Source organism: Loxodonta africana, chromosome 5 (assembly GCF_030014295.1).
Source record: "Loxodonta africana isolate mLoxAfr1 chromosome 5, mLoxAfr1.hap2, whole genome shotgun sequence".
In the NCBI taxonomy this organism is placed as follows: domain Eukaryota; kingdom Metazoa; phylum Chordata; class Mammalia; order Proboscidea; family Elephantidae; genus Loxodonta; species Loxodonta africana.
The window spans coordinates 133,972,427-133,996,789 of record NC_087346.1 but is presented as its reverse complement, the minus strand read 5'-3'; the positions used below and the strand labels follow the sequence as shown (position 1 = coordinate 133,996,789).

Here is a 24,363-nt window from a genome sequence, read left to right as displayed (position 1 = left end):
ACAAATTGTTTTGTCATGCAACTTATTTCAACCCACCCAATGTGTCAGCACTCTTTCCCTTTCCCTTTCTACCCTGGCTTCTCAGTGCCCACTCATCCAATTTTCCTGTTCTTTCCTGCCTTCTCATCTTTGCTTTTAGGCCGGTGTTGACCATTTGGTCTCATATAATTGACTGAACTAAGAAGCACATTCCTCAAGTGTGTTTGTTTTATAGCCCTGTCTAATCTTTGGCTGAAAGGTGGACTTTGAGAGTGGTTTCAATTCTGGGTTAGCAGAATGCCTGGATGTCATAGTCTTGAGGGTTCCTCCAGTATCTGCCAGACCAGTAGGTCTCGTCTTTTTTCATGAATTTGAATTCTGTTCTAAATTTTTCTCTCACTTTTTCCGGGGACTGTCGCGATCCCTGTCAGAGCTGTCGATGGTGGTAGATGGTCACCATCGAGTTGTCCTGGGCTCTGTATGGTGGGAGCTGTGGTTCATGAAGCCCATTAGTCCTTCGAACTAATATTTCCCTTGTGTCTTTGGTTTTCTTCATTCTCCTTTGCTCTGAACGTGCTGAGACTGATATATGTATCTTAGATGGCTGCTTGCAAGCTTTTAGGACCCCAGATGCTACAAACCAAACTAGAATGTAGAACATTATGTACTGTATTATGGCAATTGATCTAGATGTCCCCTGAGACCATGCTGCCAGCCCTCAGCCCCAATAACTCAGACCCTCAAGGTATTTGGATGTGTCTAGGAAGCTTCTATGACTTTGTCTTGGTCAAGTTGTGATGACTTCCCCTATATTATGTGCTGTCTTCCTCTTCCTCTTTACCAGTGTTAACACTTGTCTACTATTTAGTTAGTGATCTCCCTTCCCTATACCTCCCCTCCCTCATATCCATCAAAGATTGTTTTTTTTCTGTGTGTAAACCTTTTCTTGGGTTTTTATAATAATGGTCTCATACAATACTTATCCTTTTGTGATTGACTTACTTCACTCAGCATAATGCCCTCCTATTTCATCCATGTTGTGAGATGTTTCAAGGATTCATCACTGTTCTTTATCATTGCGTGGCATTCCGTTGTGTGCATGTACCATAATTTGTTTATCCATTCATCTGTTGGTAGGCATTTAGGTTGTTTCCATCTTTTTGCTACTGTGAATAGTGTTGCAGTGAACATGCATGTGCGTATGCCTATTCATGTGACGGCTCTTCTTTCTCTAGAATATAATCCTTGGAGTAGAATTGCTGGATCATATGATATTTCTATTTCTAGCTTTTTAAGGAGGAGCTATATCATTTTCCATAGTGCTTGAACCATTTCACACTCCCACCAGCAGTGCATAAGAGTTCCCATCTCCCTGCAACCTCTCCAACATTTGTTATTTTCTTTATTTTTTATTAGTGCCAGTAATGTTGGGGGTGAGGTGGTATCTTAGTTATCTAGTACTGCTGTAACAGAATACCACAAGTAGATGGCCTTAACAACCAGAAGTTTATTCTCTCACAGTCCAGGAGGCTAGAAGTCCGTATTCAGGGTGCCAACTCCAGGGGAAGGCTTTCTCTTTCTGACAGCGTGGAGGAAGGTCCTTGAGATGCACCAGTCTTCCCTTGGTCTAGGAGCTTCTCTGCACATGGACCCTGGGTCCAGAGGACAAGCTTTGCCCCTGTCACTACTTTCTTGGTAGTACGAGGTCCCCCTTCTCTCTGCTTGTTTCTCTCTTTAATATCTCAAAAGGGATTGACTGAGGCCAAAACCTAATCTTATAGATTGAGTCCTGTCTCATTAACATAACTGCCTCTAATCCTGCCTCATTGACATCATAGTTAAAAAAATGGGCAAAGGATATGAGCAGACACTTCACTAAAGAAGACATTCAGGTGGCCAACAGACACAGGAGGAAATGCTCACAATCATTAGCCATTAGAGAAAGGCAAATCAAAATCACAATGAGATACTATCTGTTATGGATTGAATTGTGTCCTCCCAAAATATGTGTCAAAGTGACTAGGCCATGATTTCCAGTATTGTCCATCATTTTTTTTTAAATCTCAAAGAGATTCAGGGATATTGCTTTTGTCCATGGCTTGGATTATAATTTTACGTACAAGGAACTCACGAAGTTTTTTAAAAGAATTATATCAGCTTAAGCTCAAAGGGACTGATAGTACAAAATGAAAAGAGCCCCCTGGACCCTGAAAGCAAGCTAAGAAAATTACTTCTCTGCAAATACAGGGCATGCCTTACAGGAAAAGAAGGATAACTCACAATATGGAGCCAAAATTCCACAAGGAGAAGCCAAAAGCCATGGAAAACCATTCACAAGGAGCAGAAATGGATGCTTAATCAAGGAACATTCTTTGCCCCTGAAGTCAGAGAAAATGGTCACAGGTACACAGTCATATTTCAGAATTGCTAAGGACAGCAACAGCTATGTGTTTCCTATATTCTCCCTTCTTGAACAGGGATATTTATTGCTTTATTCTGTCTCTTTTTCATGATTGTATGGCAGCTTGTAAGATAGTTTGCCTTTTTTCTTCATAGATCTCTGCACCTGAGAAACCACAGCTGGAAAACTAGATTCAGGAAGCAGACCAGAGGTGCTTTATCCTCGTTTGTAACTGATTTAAATGATGATATCCTGGACTTTGACTGTATGCCACCACAGGATGAAAATTTGGAGGGAGAGGTGAATGTACTTTGCATGTATGGGTGTTGTGAATTAATGTAGTCAGAAAACTAACTGTGGTAGATTGTCTCCAAAGATGTCCATGATCAATTCCTTCCCTTCTTACATGCACGTGTCACTCCCCTATCAAGAGATGCAGTTTATTTCCCCTAGGATGGCCTTGTGACTGCTTTGACCAACGGAATGCAGTGGAAGTATTACATCTGAGACTTTCAAATCTGGGTCTTAAAAGAACTGGCAGTTTCCATCTCCTTCCTTTTGGAACACAGCCACCATTTTTAAGGAAGCTCAAGCAGCCATGTGGCGGGACTCAGGGGAAGAGCACCTAGGCCTTTAGCTGTCAGCCCTAATTGAGCTCCCAATCAGTGGCCAGCACCAATTTAATTGCCAGCCATGTGGGACCATTTTGGAACTGTCATCCCTCCCTGCCCCTTAGCTATACCACATAAAGCAGAAGAATCACCTAGTCAAACCACAGAATTGTGGAGGTAATAAATTGTTATTGCTTTAAACCACTAAGTTTCAAGTGGTTTGTTGTAGTAACACAAATGAAACAGATTAAAACTTTGAGAGTGGATGAGATAGCTCCAATAAAAGCATACAAAATCATAAAACAAGAACAACCCTAAAGGGTACAAAAATTTGAAATGGTTAAAAGATGGCCCCAAAAGGAGACTGAGAAGAAATATTCAAAGAGATGAGAGGAGAAAACAAAGAAGTAACATCGCAGGAAGCCAGGGAAGACTACTCAAGATGGAGAAATAAGGCCAACAGTATCAAATGCACGAGAGAGTTCTGGAGAGAAAACGAAAGATATGAAAATTTGCCAGCAGCATCGGTAATATAAAATCATTGATGACTTTTGCCAGAGCAGCTTTAGCGAAGTAGTGGAAACAGAAGGCAAATTATAGTCGGTTAAAGAGGTTCCTAGCCAGGAAATTTTACTTAGTCATAGACAGTAAAAACCAGAGGAAACAACAGGTACGTACATCTTCTTATCAAGTGTCTCAAAAGGAAATCAGGATGTTTGGTAAGTGGAGCCACAAGGTCAAGAGAATGGTTATGTCAACATCGTGATACTTTCCAATCAAGCTCTAGATTGGCTCAGCTTTTCGTGAATAATCATCTTTAGACTGATTTGGGGCTTCCACTGTTATGCTACAGCACATGGTTCTGCTTGAAAACTGTGCAGAATCTTTTTTATGGTGGATGCCATCATGGTGTGTAAAGACCATTGTACTGGGAGTTCTGACACTTAGCTTTCCCCTAGCTAGCTACAGCAAGTTAATTAACATGCAACTTCAGGTTCCTCTTCTGTTCAATAAGTAGATAAGATGAGAGGACCTTGAAGGGCCTTCCAATGCTAACATTTTATAAAAGTAATTTTATTCTTCAAAAATTCTACATGTGATTATTAAGCTTTGTTCTTGACATTTCCTGGAACTCCAGAGTGAGTATAAATTAAATCACCTAACCCATCAGGCAAAATACTTGCAGCTCAGCGCCTTCACCCAACGCACACACAATGCTCTAATTTCTAGTCCATATCCTATAAATTAAGGAGCCTGGTGGCAAAATGGTTAGGGGCTAGGCTGATAACTGAAAGGTTGGGGGTTCGAACCCACTCGGCACCTTCACTGGAAAAAGACCTGGCAATCTGCTTATCCTAAAGCTTATAGCCTAGAAAACCCCATGGGGTAGTTCTGCTCTGTCGCATGGGGTTGCTATGAGCCTGCATAGACTCCACGACACCTAACAACAGCAACATTCTGTAAGTTGGAGCTTCAGTATAAGGTATTCAACAAATTGTCAGATCCATTCTGACCCCACAGGAGCCAGGGTCACCACAGGGTCTAGCCCTGAGCAGGTCACTCTGAGCCCCAAGGATGAGTTAAGACTTTCCCCTTGGTTACATGCAGAGAGACCTGTGGGCATGCTCTGGGATAACCCAGATCACCAACTGAATAGGAAGGGGAAATGATTTTACCAAGTACAGCTAATTTCCTGAAAGGATTATATATTCCTCAATTTACTGGGTAGGGGACACAGGTCTTTGTCACCTGAAGTCACCTTGCACATCCAAGCTCCCTGAGGGACTGAATTGCTGGGCTGAGGACTGTGGGCACCATGATCTCAGGGAATATCTAGCTCAACTGGCATAATATAGTTTATAAAGAATATGTTCTACATTCTACTTTGGTGAGTAGCATCTGGGGTCTTAAAAGCCTGTGAGTGGCCATCTAAGATACTCCACTGGTCTCACCCCTTTCAGAGCAAGAAAAAATGAAGAAAACTACAAATACAGTGGAAAGATTAGTCCAAAGGACGAAAGGACCACATCTACCACAGCCCCCACCAGACTGAGTCCAGAACCTTGAGATGGTGCCCAGCTACCACCACTGACTCCTCTGACAGGGATCACAGTAGAGGGTCCCAGACAGAACTGGAGAAACATGTAGAGCAAAATTGTAAATCAGAAAAAAAAACCAGACTTGCTGGCCTGACAGAGACACAAGAAACCCTGAGGGTATGGTCCCCAGACAGCCTTTCAGCTCAGTAATGAGGTCACTCCTGAGGCTCACCCTTCAGCCAAAGATTGAACAGGCCCATGGAACAAAGCAAGACTGAAGGGGTACATCACCCTGGGGGCAGGGACTGGAAGGCAAGAGGGAACAGGAAAGCTGGTAATGGGGAACGGAGGGTTGAGAGGGGAGCTTGTTGACATGTTGTGGGGTTGTTAACCAATGTCATAGAACAATATGAGTATGACTGTTTGATGAGAAACTAGTTTGTTCTGTAAAACTTCATCTAAAGTACAATTAAAAAAAAGAAAAAATAAATAAATTCACCTTGCAGAGACAAGGAGCACACCCCAAGCCCCTTAATAGTTCCCCCTTTCAAGGATCAGCATTTTCAAGTTTTTTTTTTTTTTTCATATTTAATGTCTTTCTCTTCTATTCTAATTTGCATTTCCATTTTTACCCTATGGAGTGCCTTTGTTCCCAGGTAAAATTAAGGACCAAGTCAGAGAGTATGTAGTTTTTCCAGAAGCTGGAAATGTATTTAATTGGTATTACCATGATTTGTTTTAGAAGAAGAAAAATAAACTAGAAAGATAAATCTTATTACATTTCTCACAACCACACCCCAAAATCTTAATACCTTAGTATTGATATTTTTAACCTGACAGAAGAAAAAATAGATTTGTTACAGGAAAAAGATAATTTACTCATCCTTCCCCACTGGGGTCTAAAGAGGAGGATCCTCTGAGCATGCATGCTAACTGGTATGATAAGTGTGAGTGTGATAGTTGAGAGCAGGCACTAGAGAGCTAGCTTGCATTGCTCAAGAACACTGAGGATGGGAGCCATAGAGGGAGAGAGGGAGAAAAAGAAAAGAAGAAAGTCTGAGACTTGGAGAGGCAGAAATGCTGCTTATAAAGCTGCAGAGCCCATTTGGAGGAGATGAAGGCACAATTCAATCTATAACATGTAGTAAGGAATTTGACCTTACTTAAAGAGAGGTCTGGCTTTTTTTCCATCTCCTGGGAGTAACCTGTAAAAAAAAAAAATGTAGACCCTAGGGATTTCCCAAGTGATGGGAATATCTTTGTTATTCATACTCCTGATGGTTTATGCTGAGGAGATGACTCAAGGTGAGGGCTGGCTGCACCAGAAAGACCAAGCACGTGATTAAAGGGTTGAGGCTTTGAGATATATGATATTAGCAAGAGGAAAGGAGATTGAGTTCAACCAATGATTCAATCAATCGTGCCTATGAGGATTTTAACGTATACGTTCTCTGCAATGGAGCCCTGGTGGGGCAGTGGTTAAGAGCTATGGCTGCTAACCAAAAGGTCAGCAGTTTGAATCCACCAGTTACTCCTTGGAAACCCTATAGGCAGTTTTACTCTGTTCTGTAGGATGACTATAAGTCAGAACTGACTCAACAGCGAGTTTCTCAGTAACAAATATGACCATGGAGTTGTGTGAATCTTTTAGTGGATTCTCAGGAAGAATCCATGAAGACCTCCATAATTCGTAGCTAGCTGATTGGAATTGAGGGTCACCCTGGGGCCACCAAATTTGCAGCTGGTGTCTGAAGTGAGGGCAGTCTTGTGGAGGACTGGGCCCTCTGTGCAGTTTGCCTACCTCATTGTAGATGTCCATAGGAGCTTTTGAAAAGCTCCAACATACTCCTGGGAATCTAGACGGCCATGTGCATACATAGGGCTGTGCACATGTCCAGTGCCGTGTATATGCTCAGGAAAGACCTGACAAGGTCTGAATCTCTAACCTGTCACTAACTTTGAGGCTCTGTGCAAGCAGAAAGTGACAGATAAAGCAGAGTTGTAAACTGTCTGGGTGAGTATTAAAGGTGTGCCCAACATGCACACAGAAACTCTTTACAAAGACTGGAAGACTTATTTAGCCCAGACATTTAAGGCAATCTCTATCCAATCACTACCTAACCACTAAGCTAACAGCAGAGACTTCAGTGGCCACTATGACAAAGAATACAGATTTTACAGAATTAGTTCAAAAAAGTCATTTTTATAGATTGAATTGCACTCTCAAAAAATAAGTGTTATAAATCCTAACCCCTATATTTGTAGATCCTTCTTCTTTGTTTCCAACTTTCACGTTCCAATCGCCAGTAATTATCAATACATTTTGATTGCATGTCCGATCAATTTCAGACTGCAGCAGCTGATAAAGATCTTCTATTTCTTCATCTTCAGCCCTAATGGTTGATGTGTAAATTTGAATAATAGTCGTACTAACTGGTCTTCCTTCCAGGCATATAGATATTATTCTATCACTGACAGCGTTGTATTTCAGGATAGATCTTGAAATGTTCTTTTTGACAATGAATGCAGCACGGTTCCTCTTCAAGTTGTCATTCCCAGCATAGTAGGCTATGTGATTGTCCAATTCAAAATGGCCAATACCAGTCCATTTCAGCTCGCTAATGCCTAGGATATCGATGTTTATGCATTCCATTTCATTTTTGACAATTTCCAATTTTCCTAGATTTGTTCATTGTACATTCCAGGTTCCAATTATTAATGGATGTTTGCAGCTGTTTCTTCTTATTTTGAGTTGTGCCACATTAGCGAATGAAGGTTCCAAAAGCTTTACTCCATCCACGTCATTAAGGTCAACTCTACTTTGAGGAGGCAGCTCTTCCCCAGTCATCTTTTGAGTGCCTTCCAATCTGGGGGGCTCATCTTCCAGCACTATATCAGACAATATTCCACTGCTATTCATAAGGTTTTCACTGGCTGATGCTTTTCACAAGTAGACTGCTGGGTCCTTCTTCCTAGTCCGTCTTAGTCTGGAAGCTCAGCTGAAACTTGTCCTCCATGGTTGACCTTGCTGGTATCTGAATCCTGCTGGCATAGCTTCCAGCATCACAGCAACACACAAGCCCCCACAGTATGACAAACTGACAGACACTTGTTAAAGTTGGAAACAAAGAAGAAGGATCAGAAGTTGGAAAGTATGGCCTTGGTGATGGAAACAATGCCAGAGATCACATGATAGAATTTTGCAAGACCAATGACTTCTTCATTGTAAATACCTTCTTTCACCAACATAAACGACAACCCCGGATGGAACACAGAGAAATCAAATTGACTACATCTGTGGAAAGAGACAATGGAAAAGCTCAATATCATCTGTCAGAACAGGGCCAGGGGCCGACTGTAGAACAGACCATTAATTGCTCATATGCAAGTTCAAGCTGAAACTGAAGAAAATCAGAGCAAGTCCATGAGAGCCAGAATATGAACTTGAGTACATTCCACCTGAATTTAGAGACCATTTGAAGAAAAGATTTGAGTCATTGAACACTAGTGACTGAAGACCAGACAAGCTGTGAAATGACATCAAGGACATCATACGTGAGGAAAGCATCATACATGAGGAAAGTGTCATACATGAGGAAAGCATCATACATGAGGTCATTGAAAAGACAGGAAAGAAAGAAAAGACCAAGATGGATGTCAGAGGAGACTCTGAAACTTGCTCTTGAACATCAAGCAGCTAAAGCAAAAGGAAGAATTGATGAAGTAAAAGAACTGAACAGAAGATTTCAAAGGGCACCTCGAGAAGACAAAGAGGTATTATGATGATGTGCAAAGAGCTGGAGATGGAAAATCAAAAGAGAAGAACTGGTTCAGCATTTCTCAAGCTGAAAGAACTGAAGAAAAAATTCAAGCCTCAAGTTGCAACAGTGAAGGATTCTATGGGGAAAATATTAAATGACACAGGAAGCATCAAAAGAAGATGGAAGGAATATACAGAGTCATTATACCAAAAAGAATTAGTCAATGTTCAACCATTTCAAGAGGTTGCATATGGTCAGGAACTGATGGTACTGAAGCAAGAAGTCCAAGCTGCTCTGAAGGCATTGGTGAAAAAACAAGGCTCCAGGAATTGACAGAATATCAATTGAGATCTTTCAACAAACAGATGCAGTGTTGGAGGTGCCCACTCGTCTATGCCAAGAAATATGGAAGACAGCTTCCTGGCCAACTGACTGGAAGAGATCCATATTTATGCCTATTCCCAAGAAAGGTGATCCAACTGAATGTGGAAATTATAGAACAATATCATTAATATCACACGCAAGCAAAATTTTGCTGAAGATCATTCAAAAATGGCTGCAGCAGTATATCAACAGGACACTGCCAGAAATTCAGGCCGGTTTCAGAAGAGGACGTGGAACCAGGGATATCATTGCTGATGTCAGATGGATCCTGGCTGAAAGCAGAGAATACCAGAAGGATGTTTACCTGTGTTTTATTGACTACACAAAGGCATTTGACTGTATGGATCATAACAAATTATGGATAACATTGAGAAGAATGGGGATTCCAGAACACTTAATTGTGCTCATAAGGAAACTTTCCATAGATCACAAGGCAGTTGTTCGGACAGGACAAGGGGATACCGATTGGTTTAAAGTCAGGAAAGGTGTGTGTCAGTGTTGTATTCTTTCACCATACCCATTCAGGATTGGAGGAAGACTCATTATCAACCTGCTTCATGCAGATGACACAACCTTGCTTGCTGAAAGCGAAGAGGACTTGAAGCACTTTCTAACGAAGATCAAAGACCACAGCCTTCAGTATGGATTGCACCTCAACATAAAGAAAACAAAAATCCTCACAACTGGACCAATGAGCAACATCATGATAAACAGAGAAAAGATTGAAGTTGTCAAGGATTTCATTTTACTTGGATCCACAATCAACAGCCATGGAAGCAGCAGTCAAGAAGTCAAAAGACACATTGCATTGGATAAATCTGCTGCAAAGGACCTTTTTTAGTATTGAAGAACAAAGATGTCACCTTGAAGACTAAGGTGCGCCTGACCCAAGCCATAGTATTTTCAATCACATCATATGCATGTGAAAGCTGGACAATGAATAAGGAAGACCAAATAAGAGTTGACGCCTTTGAATTGTGGTGTTGGCGAAAAATATCGAATATACCATGGACTGCCAAAAGAACAAACAAATCTGTCATAGAAGAAGTACAACCAGAATGCTCCTTAGAGGCAAGGATGGTGAGACTGCGTCTTACATACTTTGGACATGTTGTCAGGAGGGATCAGTCCCTGGAGAAGGAAATCATGCTTGGCAGCATACAGGGTCAGCGGAAAAGAGGAATATCCTCAAAGAGGTGAATTGACACAGTGGCTGCAACAATGAGCTGAAGCATAACAATGATTGTGAGGATAGCTCAGGACCGGGCAGTGTTTCGTTCTGTTGCACATAGGGTTGCTATGAGTCAGAAGTGAGTCAACAGCACCTAAAAACAACAATAACAACATATTTGTAGATGTTATCCCATTTGGAAATAGGATTTTCTTTGTTACGTTAATGAGGTCATATCATGTTGGGTGTGTCTTAAGCCAATTGCTTCAGAGATATAAAAGAAGCTGATCAGGCACAGAAGCAAGGAAGCACAGATAGGGGAAGAGAGATGCTACATCATATAAAGATCACCAAGGAACTGAGGAAGAAAAGCTGAAAAGAGACAAGGATCTTCCCCAGAAGTCAACAAAGATAAAGCCTTCCCCTAGAGCTGGTGCCCTGAATTTGGAGTTCTGGCCTCCTAAACTATGAGAAAATAAACTTCTGTTCACACAAGCCACCAACTTGTGATATTTCTGTTATAGTAGCACTAGGTAACTGAGACAGTTACTAAACAAAAAATAACAACAACAAACAGAAAAAAAAGACAAACCTTCTTCTAAGGGGGGAGAAACTGATTTCCAGAGTTGCCACATTATATTTAAAATACTCAATTTCAACATAAAATTATGAGACATGCAAAGAAATAAGGAAGTATGGCCCATACACTAAAAACAAACAAAGAAAAAAACAACAGCCAATAGAAACTGTCTTTGCTGAAGCCCAGATGTTGGACTTACAAGAAGATTTTAAATCAGCTATGTTAAATATTTTCAAAGAGCCAAAGGAAACTATGTCTAAAGAACTAAAAGAACGTATGAGAACAATGTCTTACCAAATAGAGAGTACCAATAAAATGATAGAAATTATAAAATATGCTCTGGGGCTTTAAGTTCTTTACATTTTATAAGGAGCTTAAACAAATATATCAAATGACTGGAAACCTTAGTGGCATAGCAGTTAAGTGCTATGGCTGCTAACCCAAAAGATCAGCAGTTCAAATCCACCAGGCCCTCCATGGAAGCTCTACTGGGCAGTTCTACTCTGTCCTACAGGGTCACTGTGAGTCCGAATCGGCTCAATGGCAACAGGTACCAAATGATTATCATGGATTTCAGAACCACAGCCAAACAAGTTTAGTTATGGACTGTTTTAAAATTTCCCGTAAGTTGGAGTTCTCCATTGAAGCTGCTTCTCTCTCTCTTTCAGGTATCTCTGTTGATTCTCCCTTCTTTCTATCTGCATTAGTTATCTATTGCTGCATAACACATTACCCCAAACCTCAGTAGATTAAAAATAGCATTTATTATTTCACTGTTTCTGTGGGTCAGGAACTCAGATGAGGCTTAACTGGGTGCTTCTAACTCAGGGTCTCTCATAAGGCTCCAATCAATGTGTCTGCTGGGGCTGCAGTCATCTGAAGGCTCGACTGGAGAAGGATCTGCTTCCAAATTCACTCATGTTGGGCAACCTCCAGCCCTCACTGGCTATTGACCAGAAGTATTAATTCTTTGCCATGTGGGCCTCTCCACAGGGCTGCTTACAACATGATAGGTTGATTTCCCAGACTGAGAGATATAATAGAGCTTGTGTGCATGTGTGCCCAAGATGGAGGTCACAGTCTTTTTATAAACCTCATCTTTTGACAATAATCTCCCATTACTTCTGCCATATTCTATTTGTTAGAAGCTAGTCAGTAAGTCCAACTAACACTTAAAGGAAGGGTATTACAGAAAGGCATAATAACTAGGAGGCTGCCTACCACAATACTTTAATTACTTTGGGTAGACTGGACTCTCTCTGGTAGCAGCAAGAAGTAAAAAAAATAATAAGAGTGGCAAGCCACCACAAATGCTAATGGTCCAATCTGATTTAATAAAGTCCTGATATCCTCCAGACAGGAAGACTACTACATGGAAAGGGTAAGGCAGTGTAAATTTACAAACATTTATTAAGTATATAATGACTGTGGCCACATTGATGGCATAGTGGTTAAGAGGTATGGCTTCTAACCAAAAGGTCGGCAGTTCAAATCCACCAGGCGTTCTTTGGAAGCCCTCTGGGGCAGTTCTACTCTGTCCTCATGTAGGATCGCTATGAGTTAGAATCGACTTGACAGCAAAGGGTGTAGTTTTTTTGGTTTGGTGGCCACATTAGCAAGAAAGGTCCAAATATATATATATATATATATATATATATATATTTTTTTTTTACTAGGTCTGCCTTATTAGAGAAGTTTCTGAGTCCACAGGCTCAAGTACAATTATTTAGATTTGCATCATAAGATCCTTGTAATATCATCCTTTGTTCACTGAACAACCACCTCCGAAACTTCTCAGCAAATCTTTCCAAAAGTGGTGCTACTAGACCACTTGTGCCCCATCCCTAATAACAGCTTCCTGCATTTGCATATGGATTTTCTCATGACAGTATCATTCACACAAGGAGGCAGTACCAGGAATGCTCCAGCTAGCTGAACTCCAACTGTGTTCTTGGCTCATCACACTGTTGCATTCAAGGAATGTAAACATTCAACAGCCTTCTCTTTCTTCTCTCCTCTGCTCTCCCACAATGTTTTGCTGTGTGCTGCAAGCTCCCTTGAATTCACCAACTTAACACATTTATTTCTGTCATCTAAACTTTGGGCATTTCCCTTACCCACTGAAATCTTTCTCTTCTGATTAATAGTTCCCAAAACTCTGTGCGTTGATGTCTTCTTTCCTGGAATGAGTTCCTTCAAAAACGTAGAATTTCAACTTAGGTTAAAAGTAAATATCACAAAATTCAGTAAAAGCCACTTCCAAAAAGCAATGAAGTTAATATCAGGGTAAGCCAGATGATCACCAAAGAATTTTCCTCCTCTACGTCCTGAATTTCCACAATGCTGTTTCCTTACGTCCCAGTAATGCTTCATCAAAAGTGTTGGATTTTCCAGATCCCAGATAATAAGAATCAAATTCTAAACTACCAAATCTTTTTCATTCAGAATCTGAAACTGATCTCCACTCAAAGAGACTTAAAAACTGGTAACGTTAGCCCAGATGACAGTTTCATTCTCCTGCTCCACATCCCATCTAAACCATCATTTCCCGACAGCAGAATTGTCAACTTCTTGATCTTGTAGTGGTATTCTGTATTTTCTAAATTGGTATTTGCATGATTTCAAAAAGCTTGAATTCCCCTACCTGAAATTGTATTCCCATTCTACTAAAAACTGCCTATACAGTTCCAGAAAGATCAACATGATATAGTAAGATTGAATCCCAATGCCCCCACTTGCTTACTTAATCAAGTGGCTTGACCACTCTGGGCCTCAGTTCCACCCTCTGCATAATGTGATTGAAGGAGCTCTGGTGGTGCAGTGGTTAAGCACTCGACTGCTAACCAAAAAGTCAGTGGCTCAAACCCACCAGCCAATTTGCAGGAGAAATATGTGGCAGTGTGTTTCTGTTAGGGTCCCTATGAGTTGCAATTGACTCGATGGCAATGGGTTTGGTGTTTTTGTTTGCTTAATAATGTGGTTGAGGACATTGGTGATTCAGTAGTAGATTTCTTCCTTCCATGCAGGAGACCTGGGTTTGATTCCCAGCCAATGAACCCCATGGGCAGCTGCCACCACCTTTTGGTGACGGATTGCATATTGTTATGACCCTGAACATGTTTCAGTGGGGCTTCCAGACTAAAATGGACTAGGAAGAAAAGCCTGGCTACTCCTGAAAACCAGCCAGTGAAAACCCTACGGATCACAACAATCTGATCCACAATGAATCCTGGGGGTGGCACAGGACTGAACAGTGGTTTGTTTCACTGTGTATGGTGTCACCATGAGTTGGGGGCAACTTGAAGACAGCTAACAATAACAACGATAATGTGGTGAATAATCCCAACTACCAAGGGTCTTATAGGTCTAGTGATGAGATCATCTTCACTCATTTCATACCTGTTGATTGAACACCTTCCACATGGAGGGCACAAGGCCACAAGCTGTGGAGGATATAAAGATGAGTGAGAGAGATAGTGCCCTTAAGAAGCTTAGAATCTAGTGTGGGAGATTAAAATCAATAACTGTGATCCAAGGTAGAAAGTGATAAAATGCCTTCAACCAGGTCTCAGAGCAAATATCACCCATTCAGAGGGCCTTCCTGAGCACCCGATCTGATGTCACCCTCACTCACTCCTTACCACCTTACCTTGTTTCGTCTTCTTACAGCACTGTCAATATCTGACATTATCAGACTTAGTTAGTTTCTTATTTACTAGATTTTGGTCTGTCTCTTCCTTGGACACCGTGAGAACAGAGGCTTTCTCTGTCTCATTCACCACTGCAGAACCAAACCAAAAACCAAGCCGGTTGTCGTCGAGTGAATTATGACTGATGGCAACCTCATGTATTACAGAGTAGAACGCTCCATAGGGTTTTCTTGGCTATAATCTTTACAGAAACAGATCAACAGGCCTTTCTTTCGTGGGTGGTTTAAAACTGCCAACTTTTAGGTTAGCAGTTGAGCACAAACTGTTTGCGCCACCTGGGGACCTGTTGCTATAAAATGATAATCCATAAATACCCCTTGGAAGAGCAAAAGAGAGATTCAATGTTTGGTGCTAAAAGAATGCAGAAGCAAGAGACTATTTCTATGTGTAAAAGTACTTTGTAACACACTACACAAAAGAAAGGCGTTATTTATAGCCGCAGTAGGAAAATTCTGGTTTGTAAGTTTTGTGTTCTTCCTGATGAATCTCCAGGTAGATACCCAGGACTGAGCCTGGGAACCGAGCCTGGGGAGGAGACACCATTGAATAAGGCTGGAGGAGAAAGAGTAGTCCATCTCACAAAAAGGACCTTGAGGAGACAAGCTGTGATGCTCGCTCTAGGAATGGAAGGGCTGGCTTAAGACATCTTCCTGGAATTACAAAGAAAAAATTCAATCAATTCTGTCAGATGAGGCAGGCATGTCATGTTGCTCCTAGAGAGTTATTTAATGCAATTTAATTTTACACATGTCAAGGCCATATGTGCACAAAAACTTACATCAGGCAGCCTTTAGCCTTTACAAAAAAAAAAAAATTTTTTTTTTTTTTAGCCTTTACAGTACACGTGAAATCAATATATTAAGCACCAACAGGATAACTGTTGTTTTAAAAAGAAAAAAAAAAAATACTGCTAACTCTCTAAATTAATTTTTTTTATAAGATTAGGCAAAGTTTAAACAACCAGGGAAATATTCATGCCTTATCAGAAAAGACTATAATTAAATATCTAATAAAAAGAAAATGACCTGTAATTGCCACTATTTCTTCTCTTACTTACCTTCCTTGTAAGATCAATAACAAAATGCAAGTTTTTACAACCTCATTCTGGTTAAATCGCGTTTACTAACAATTGCCTCTTTCTTCATTAAAATAATGTGCCATTCAGTAACCACTGCAAGTGTCAAACCAACTTACCCAAGGCCCCCCGATTCCCATACTGCTCAAATACCACACTGGACTGGATTATTCATGCTTGCAATCTCAACAGAATTTACCGCCCAAGATGACAATGAAAGAACACTATTTCTTTCACTGTTGGATTCATTCCTCTCCCAGGAAAAAATAGAAATGGTCATATAGTGTGTTTAGGCACCGGATATATGTTTTGGGGTAGTTTAAAAACTAATTTGGGATCTATGTTCAATATAAACCAGCGTCTCATTACATAGTCCTTCAGGGATTGAAATACCTCTGACATAGGGGTGACTGATGACGTTAGGATTCTCTATAGAAACCAGAAACCTGATCCTGACTCATAGCAACCCTATAGGACAGAGTAGAACTGCCCCCATGAGATTTCCAAGGAGCGTCTGGTGGGTGATTCGAACTGCTGACCTTTTGGTTAGCAACTGAGAGCTTAAAAGAACTTACAATTATAAAATGCCTCCTTCATGCTAAGCACTCTACATGTGCTGTCTTATTTAATCTAAAGCAGACAGCATCTAAGAACTATGTATGAGTGCCTACCAGGTGCCACACACTGTTCTCTGGGACTTTAGTGATAGGAAGAAGTGAGAAACAGTCAGATAAAAACCCCATACTCATAGGCTGTATATTTAATTTTCATAACAATCTTTTATGTACTGTACATAAAATTTCAACTTGGAACCTAAGCTGTGCCCATGTATTTAGTCTTACCATGCCCAGTGACTGGAGTCCTGGGTGGCACAAAAGGTTAAGCACCTGACTACCAACCAAAAGGCTAATGGTTCAAACCCACCCAGAGGCACCTTGAACTTACCCAGAGGCACCTAAAAAGAAAGGCCTGGTGATTTGCTTCTGAAAGTTCACAGCCTTGAAACCCTGTGGAGTGCAGTTCCTCTCTACATGCATAGGGTTGCCATGAGTCAGAATCAACTCCGTGGCAATGGGTTTAATGCTCAGTGGAGTCAGCCCACTAGATGTCTATATCTGTGAGGAAGTAAGGAACCTCACAGGGGAGGACTTAACCTAAGGGAAGGAAGAGTTGATCATAATGATCTTGACCCAGTTACAAGCACCCTATTGGAGGGTTTGGTAGAGTATGATATTTGCCATTGATATCCTTGGACCCACTCACAAGGATTTATGGCTAGGAATTGTAAGCAAAAGATTAGGAAATGTAAGCAAAAGTGTAAAGAACTGTTTCCCTAAAAATTGTATATACCCGTGCTCCATAAGCAGCAAGCCTAGTACCATACCTCCTTGGTCAAACTAGAGGAGTTTCTGCCCAACGTCTATTCTCCCCCTTTCTTCCTTCCTATCAGAATACCAACCTTGTCCAGTTATTCACTCTTTCTCTTACAAGAGAAAGCTTACTCAGGAGAAATCACCACCATCTCCAGCTCTGAGGGTGGGCTCAACTGGTCTAGGGGTAATCCCTTCCCCCTTGCCATTGATGGGTTCAAAAGTGAGAGGGACCTCAAAAACATTATATTATGTGAAAGAAGCCAGACACTAAAGGTCACATATAGTAGTATTCCATTTATGTGAAATATCCAGAATAGGTAAATCCACAGAAGCAGAAAGCAGATTGGTGGTTGCCAAGGGCTAGGGGGAAGGGAATGGGGAGTGACTTCTTTATGGGTAAGAGGTTTTCTGTTAGGGTGATTTAAATGTTTTACAACTAGTCGTAGTTCCACAACAATGTGAATGTACTAAATACCACTGAATTACGCACTTTAAGATGGTTAATCTTATGTGAATTTCATTCTGATTAAAAAAAAAGAGTGAATGAGTGACTCAATCAAGCTTTGCTGGCGTCTTGTGAGAAAATTCTCTCATATTTCTTTAGAAGAATGTCCAGAAGCAACTTCCTCTTTCTCTGGACATTGCCATAGTGGGTGTGATCTAGAACTGCTGCAGTTGTCTTGTTACCAAATTAATCTGAAGCCAAAACACTGAGTAGAACAAAGTCAAGAGAATCATAGGAAAATCGAGCTGAAGCCCCTGGAGTTCATCAGCCATGAAAGCGTTTTGACAGAAATCGCCCCTTCCAAATCTATTCTTCATAACCTTCTACGTGTTAGAGCTCCTGTATTTAGGTGGGCACATGACCATCCAGAGTAAAGATATTTTCTCTTGCATGCTTGGTATGTCTATGTGATTAAGCTGTAACCATTCTGATATAAGCAGAGATGTGGCAGCTTCTAGGAACACCACTGTTGTGTGGACATCTTCTTCATTCTTTCCTCCTCCCTGAGTCTGGGCACATGAATGTAATGGCTGGAGCTCCAGCCACCGCATTAGTCTGTGAGAACGGGGCACACTCCTTTGGGGAATGGAGAATAGTGAGCTGGAAGGAGCCTAGATAAGATGAAAGTTTCTCCAACTTGCATTTAGCACAGTTACTATAGTCCCTGGACTTACTATAGAATCTCATCCCTGGCCTTTTACATGAGAAAGAAATCAAATCTCATTTAAGTCACTATTAGGTTAGACCTCTGTTTTTGAGCCTAACCCAATCCTCAATGATACATACGCCTTAACTTTGTACTTTTAAGTGTTTGTTGTTTACCAAACAATATATTCTACTTGTCTGAGCCAGATTGGGTTGAGTGTTCTGATAATTATCAGCCAAAAACATCCAAAGCATTACACGCCGTGAGGCAGTCTCATCCCTACTTGTCCACAAACCACCTTGAAGCTTTGACATCTTGAGGCTTGCAACGTATTGATGTCCATGCAGGATAAAAGTGGCACTGGGGAAGTGATGCCCATCAGGAGGCAGCCCTGCACCGTGGTGACCAGCAGATACGGTGCTGCCCATCTAAAGGTGAAAATTGAAAAGTGGACTCCATATGATTGATAGTTAAAATAAGTGCTAACTGAATTTGTGTGGGAGGCAAGGCAAGATACTCCTAGAGACTCTCAGAAATATTTGAGGGTATACCTGAACATGAAGAAAACAAAAATTCTTAAAATGGGACCATAAACAACATACAAATGATAAATGGTGAAAAAATTGAAGTTATCAAGGATCTCATCCTTCTTGGATCAATTATCAATGCCCACGGAAGCAGAGGTCAATAAATCAAATGACATATTATACTGAACAAATCTGCTGCAAAAGACCTCTTTAGAGTATTAAAAGCAAAGGTGTCACTTTGAGGACTAAGGTACACCCAATCCAAGCCATGGCATTTGTAATTGCCTGATATGCATGCTAAAGCTGGGCAATGAAAAGGAAGACCAAAGAAGAAGAATTGACACATTCAGATTTTTGTGGTGGTGAATGTTGAATGTCTTAGGCTGGGTTCTATAGAGGAGCAATACCAGTGAAATGTATAAATATATATAGAAAGATTTATAACAACGAAACGGCTTACGCAGTTGTAGAGGCTGGGAAGTCCCAAGTCTGTGAGTCAGGATGGAGGCTTCTTCTGACTCATGTAGCTGCAAGGGCTAGTCAACCCAAGGGCAGCAGGTCCGACAGCAAGCCTCTGGCTCACAGGCTGTGGAGGCTGATGAATACCAAGACCAGCAAGTAAGCTTCGAGCTCAAGTCCCAAGAACCTGAGGTCAGATGAACAGGAGCCAGCTGCAGGATCCAGATCTTTGAAAGATATCAAGCTGGAGAAGGACATCATGCTTGGTAAAGCTGTGAGTCAGAGAGAAAGAGGAATACCTTCAATGATGGATTGACACAGTGGCTGCAACAATGAGCTCAAACAGAACAATGACTGTGCGAATGGCCCGGGACCGGGTACATTTTGTTCTGTTACATAAGATCACTATGAGTCAGAACTGACGCAACAGCTCCTAACAACAACCACTGAATTGTTGTTGCTGTTAGGTGCTGTTGAGTCAGTTACGACTCGTAATGACCCTGAGTACGACAGAACAAAACACAGCCCAGTCCTGCACCATCCTCACAATGGTTGTTACACTTGAGCTCATTATTACAGCCACAGTGTCAATCCATCTCCTTGAGGGACTTCCTCTTTTTTATTGATCTTCTACTTTACTAAACATGATGTTTTTCTCCAGGGACTGACATTCTTCCTGATAACATGTCCAAAGCACATGAGACAAAGTCTTGCCATCCTTGCTTCTAAAAAGCATTCTGGCTGTACTTCCAAGACAGATATTTTCATTCTTTTGGCAGTCCATGGTATATTCAAATTCATAATTCAAATGTGTCAATTCTTATACATTATCCAGCTTTTCCATGCATATGAGGTGATTGAAAATATCATGGCTTGGGTCAGGGACATCTTAGTCTTCAAAGTGACATATTTGTTTTTTAACACTTTAAAGAGGTCTTTTGCAGCAGATTTTTTTTCTTAATTTTTATTTTTTCATTTTTTTTAAGTTGTACTTAAGATGAAGGTTTACAGAACAAACTAGTTTCTCTTCAGTCAGTACACACATTGTTCTGTGACATTGGTTAACAATTCCACAGCATGTCAACACTCTCCCCTCTCAGCCCTGGGTTCCCCATTACCAGCTTTCCTGTACCCTCCTGCCTTCCACTCCCTGCCCCAGGGCTGATGCATCCCTTCAGTCTTCCTTTGCTTCATGGGCCTGTTCAATCTTTGGCTGAAGGGTGAACCTCAGGAGTGACCTCATTACTGAGTGAAAGGGTGTCAGGGGACCATATTGTCAGGGTTTCTCCTGTCTCTGTCAGGCTAGAAAATCTTGTCTTTCTTTTTGAGTTAGAATTTTGTTCTACATTTTTCTCCAGCTCTGTCTGGGACCCTCTATTGTGATCCCTGTCAGAGCAGTCAGTGGTGGTAACTGGGTACCATCTCGTGGTTCTGGACTCAGTCTGGTGGAGGCCAGGGTAGATGTCGTCCATTAGTCCTTTGGACTAATCTTTCCCTTGTATCTTTAGTTTTCTTCACTCTTCCTTGCTCCTGAAGGGGTAAGACCAGTGGAGTATCCTAGATGGTTTTTTGCAGCAGATTTGTCTAATGCAATACGTTTTTTTATTTCTTACTGGTGCTTCCATGGGTGTTGATTGTTAATCCAAGTGAAATGAAATCCTTGACAACTTCAATCTTTCCTCTGTTTATCATGATGTTGCTCACTGGCCCAGTTGTGAGGACTTTCATTTTCTTTCTGTTGAGGTGTAATCCATACTGAAGGCTGCAGTCTTTGACCTTCATCAGTAAGTGCTTCAATTACTCTTTGTGTTCAGCAAGCAAGGTTCTGTCATCTGCATATTGCAAGTTGTTAATGAATCTTCCTCCAATCCGAATGCCACTTTCTTCATATAGTCTAGCTTCTCGGGTTATTTGCTCAGCATACAGATTGAATAAGTAAGGTAAAAAGATACAAGTCTAACTCACGCCTTTCCTGACTTTAAACCACATGGTATCCACTTGTTCTATTTGAACAACTGCCTCTTGGTCTAGGTACAGGCTCCTCATGAGCACAATTAAGTGTTCTGGAATTCCCATGCTTCACAATGTCATTTATGATTTGTTAAGATCCACAGAGCTGAATGTCTTTGCATAGTCAATAAAACACAGGTAAATATTTTTCTGGTACTCTGCTTTCAACCAAGATCCATCTGATATCAGCAGTGATATCCCTTGTTCCACTTCCTCTTCTGAATCTGGCTTGAACTTCTGACAGTTCCCTGTCAATGTACTGCTGCAACCCGTTCTGGGTGATCTTCAGCAAAATTTTACTTCTGTGTTATATTAATGATATTGTTCAACAGTTTCTGCATTCTGTTGGATCACTTTTCTTTGGAATGGGCTGAAATAATCTCTTCCAGTAGGTTGACCAGGTAGCTGTCTTCCAACTTTCTTGGCATAAGTAAGTACTTCCAGCACTGTATCGGTTTGTTGAAACATCTCAAATGGTATTCTGTCAATTCCTTGAGCCTTATTTTTCGTCATTCCTTTCAGCACAGCTTGGACTTCTCCCTTAAGTACCACTGGTTCTTCATCATATGCTGCCTTCTGAAATGGTTGAATGTCAACCAATTCCTTTTGGTACAGTGACTCTGTGTGTTCCTTCCATCTTCTTTTGATGCTTCCTGTGTTGTTTCAATATTTTTCAGTTTTCAATATTGTAACTCAAGGCTTGAATTTTTCTTCTGTTCTTTTACCTTGAGAAATGCCAAGCATGTTCCTCCCTTTTGGTTCTCTAACTCCAGATCTTTGCACATGTCATTATAATACTTTACTTTGTCTTCTCGAGCTGCCCTTTGAAATTTTCTGTTCATCTCTTTTACATCATCATTTCTTCAGTTCACTTTAGTACTCTGTATTCAAAAGCAACTTTCAGAGTCTCTTCTGACATCTATTTTGGTCTTTTCTTTCTTTCCTGTCTTTTTAATGACCTTTTACTTTCTTCCTATATGATTCTTTGATCTCAGACCATAACTCATCTGATATTCAGTCATTACAGTTCAATGCAACAGATCTATTCTTGAGATGGTCTCTAAATTCAGGTGGAATATACCCAAGATGGTGTTTTGGCTTTTGTGGACTTGTTTTAATTTTCCTCAGCTTCAACTTAAACTTGCATAAGAGCAGTTGATAGTCTGTTCCACAGTCAGTCTCTGGCCTTGTTCTGACTGATGATATTGAGCTTTTCCATCTTGTCTTTCGACAGACATAGTCATTTTGATTCCTGTGTATTCCATCTGACGAGGTTCATGTGTATAGTTACCGTTTATGTTGTTAAAAAAAGATATTTGCAATGACAAATTAGCTGGTCTTGCAAAATTCTATCATGCTATCTCCAGTGTCGTTTCTGTCACCAAGGCCATATTTTCCAACTACCAATCTTTCTTCTTTGTTTCCAACTTTCACATTCCAATCACCAGTAATTATCAATGCATCTTGATTGCATGTTTGGTCAACTTCAGACTGCAGAAGCTGATAAATATCTTCCATTTTCTCATTTGGCCTTTGTGGTTGATGCATAAATTTGAATAATAGTCATATTAACTGGTCTTCCTTGTAGATGCATGGATATTAATCTATCACTGACAGTGTTGTACTTCAGGGTAGATCTTGAAATGTTCTTTTTGATAATGAACACGACGCCATTCCTCTTCAATTTCATTCCTGGCATAGTAGAACATACGATTGTCTGATTCAAAGTGGCCAGTACTGCCTAGGATATCAATTTGTATGCTGCCCATTTCTTTTTTGACAACTTCTAACATTCCTAGATTCATACTTCATACACTCCGTGTATGAAGGTCCTAAAAGCTTTATTCCTTCTATGTCATTAAGGTCGACTCTACTTTCAGGAGGCAGCTCTTCCCCAGTCATCTTTTGAATGTCTTCCAACCTGAGGAGCTCATCTTCTGACATTATATCAGACAATGTTCCACTGCTTTTATTAAGGTTTTCACTGGCCAATTTTTTCAGAAGCTGACCCCTAGTTCCTTCTTCATAGTCTATCTTAGCTTGAAGTGCCCCTGAAATCTGTCCACCATAGGTAACTCCACGGGTATATGAAATATCAGTGGTGTAGATTCTAGCATCACAGCCATACAAAAGCCACTGCAGTATGACAAAGAGACAGATGCATGGGAAACCAGTGGGTAGATAGAATAAATTAGTGAAATAACATTATAACTCTAAATTGAGCTCTGTTTAACCAACAGGTTGGTGAGAATAGAAAAAAAAATTGGACTACACATAGACAAGGAAATAAGTAACTTGCACAAGGTCACTTAACAAGTCCCACGATTTGAATTAACACTAAATCATTACAAAGGGACATTTTCATGTCATGTTTTTTCATTATAAATGTTAGTATTGTCTTACTCTAAACAAATTCGTCCATGTTTTTTTGCCAAGTATTTTCTAACACTGGATGAGATAGGAAAACCATATTTACAGTAACACCCAATTACCCGCAATAACACAGACTCTTGAATATAACCTATCAGGAACATTGGTATATTGAAGTTCCCTTCTAAACATAAGTCCTTTGATTCTTCAATCTAATCCCTGACTTTCATCAAAAATTTTAATACTGGGTTTTGAGGCTCAATCCCCTATAATTTTTTATAGTTCATGTATTTCTTAATCTTAAATAAGAATAAATAAGATCTAATTTGGTATTATGGAGTCCCTGGGTGGTGCAAATGGTTCAAATGCTCAACTACTAACTGAAAAGTTGGTGATTCGAACCCACCCAAAGGTGCCTCAGAAGACAGGCTTGGTGATCTGCTTCCGAAAGATCACAGCCTTGGAAATCCTATAGAGCACAGCCTACTCTGACACACATGGGTTGCCATGAGTGGGAATTGACTAAATGGCAATAAACAACAACAATTTGGTATTGAAGTAATCCAAATAATTTTCATTGTTAGATTGTTCAGTTGTTCAAAATCATCTTTACACTTTCAACCAGTTGCCCTCAGCTTTGGAACATGTGTAAATTAGTAAACCTGGCAGAGAAAAGACAGACATTTTTCCAAGGATCAGCCAGAAAATGTGAGATTTTTTTTTTCCTTCAGGCTGTTGGCTTACCAACTGTAAGGGGGTGAA

At 40.6% G+C, this 24,363-nt stretch overlaps 1 long non-coding RNA gene across 9 annotated transcripts in view; it reads right to left on the bottom strand.

Moving 5' to 3' along the window:
• Positions 1-22,712, bottom strand: part of LOC111751048 (uncharacterized) — a 124,343-nt gene extending 101,631 nt beyond the window's left edge. For 2 of the 9 annotated variants that reach the window (XR_010322139.1, XR_002786117.2), the window contains exon 1: positions 19,223-22,712. This is a non-coding gene — a long non-coding RNA (uncharacterized LOC111751048). The remainder of the gene's footprint in view (positions 1-19,222) is intronic. The other 7 variants (XR_010322140.1, XR_010322142.1, XR_002786116.2 and 4 more) reach the window with 5 other exon arrangements.
• Between the last annotated feature and the right edge of the window lie 1,651 nt (positions 22,713-24,363).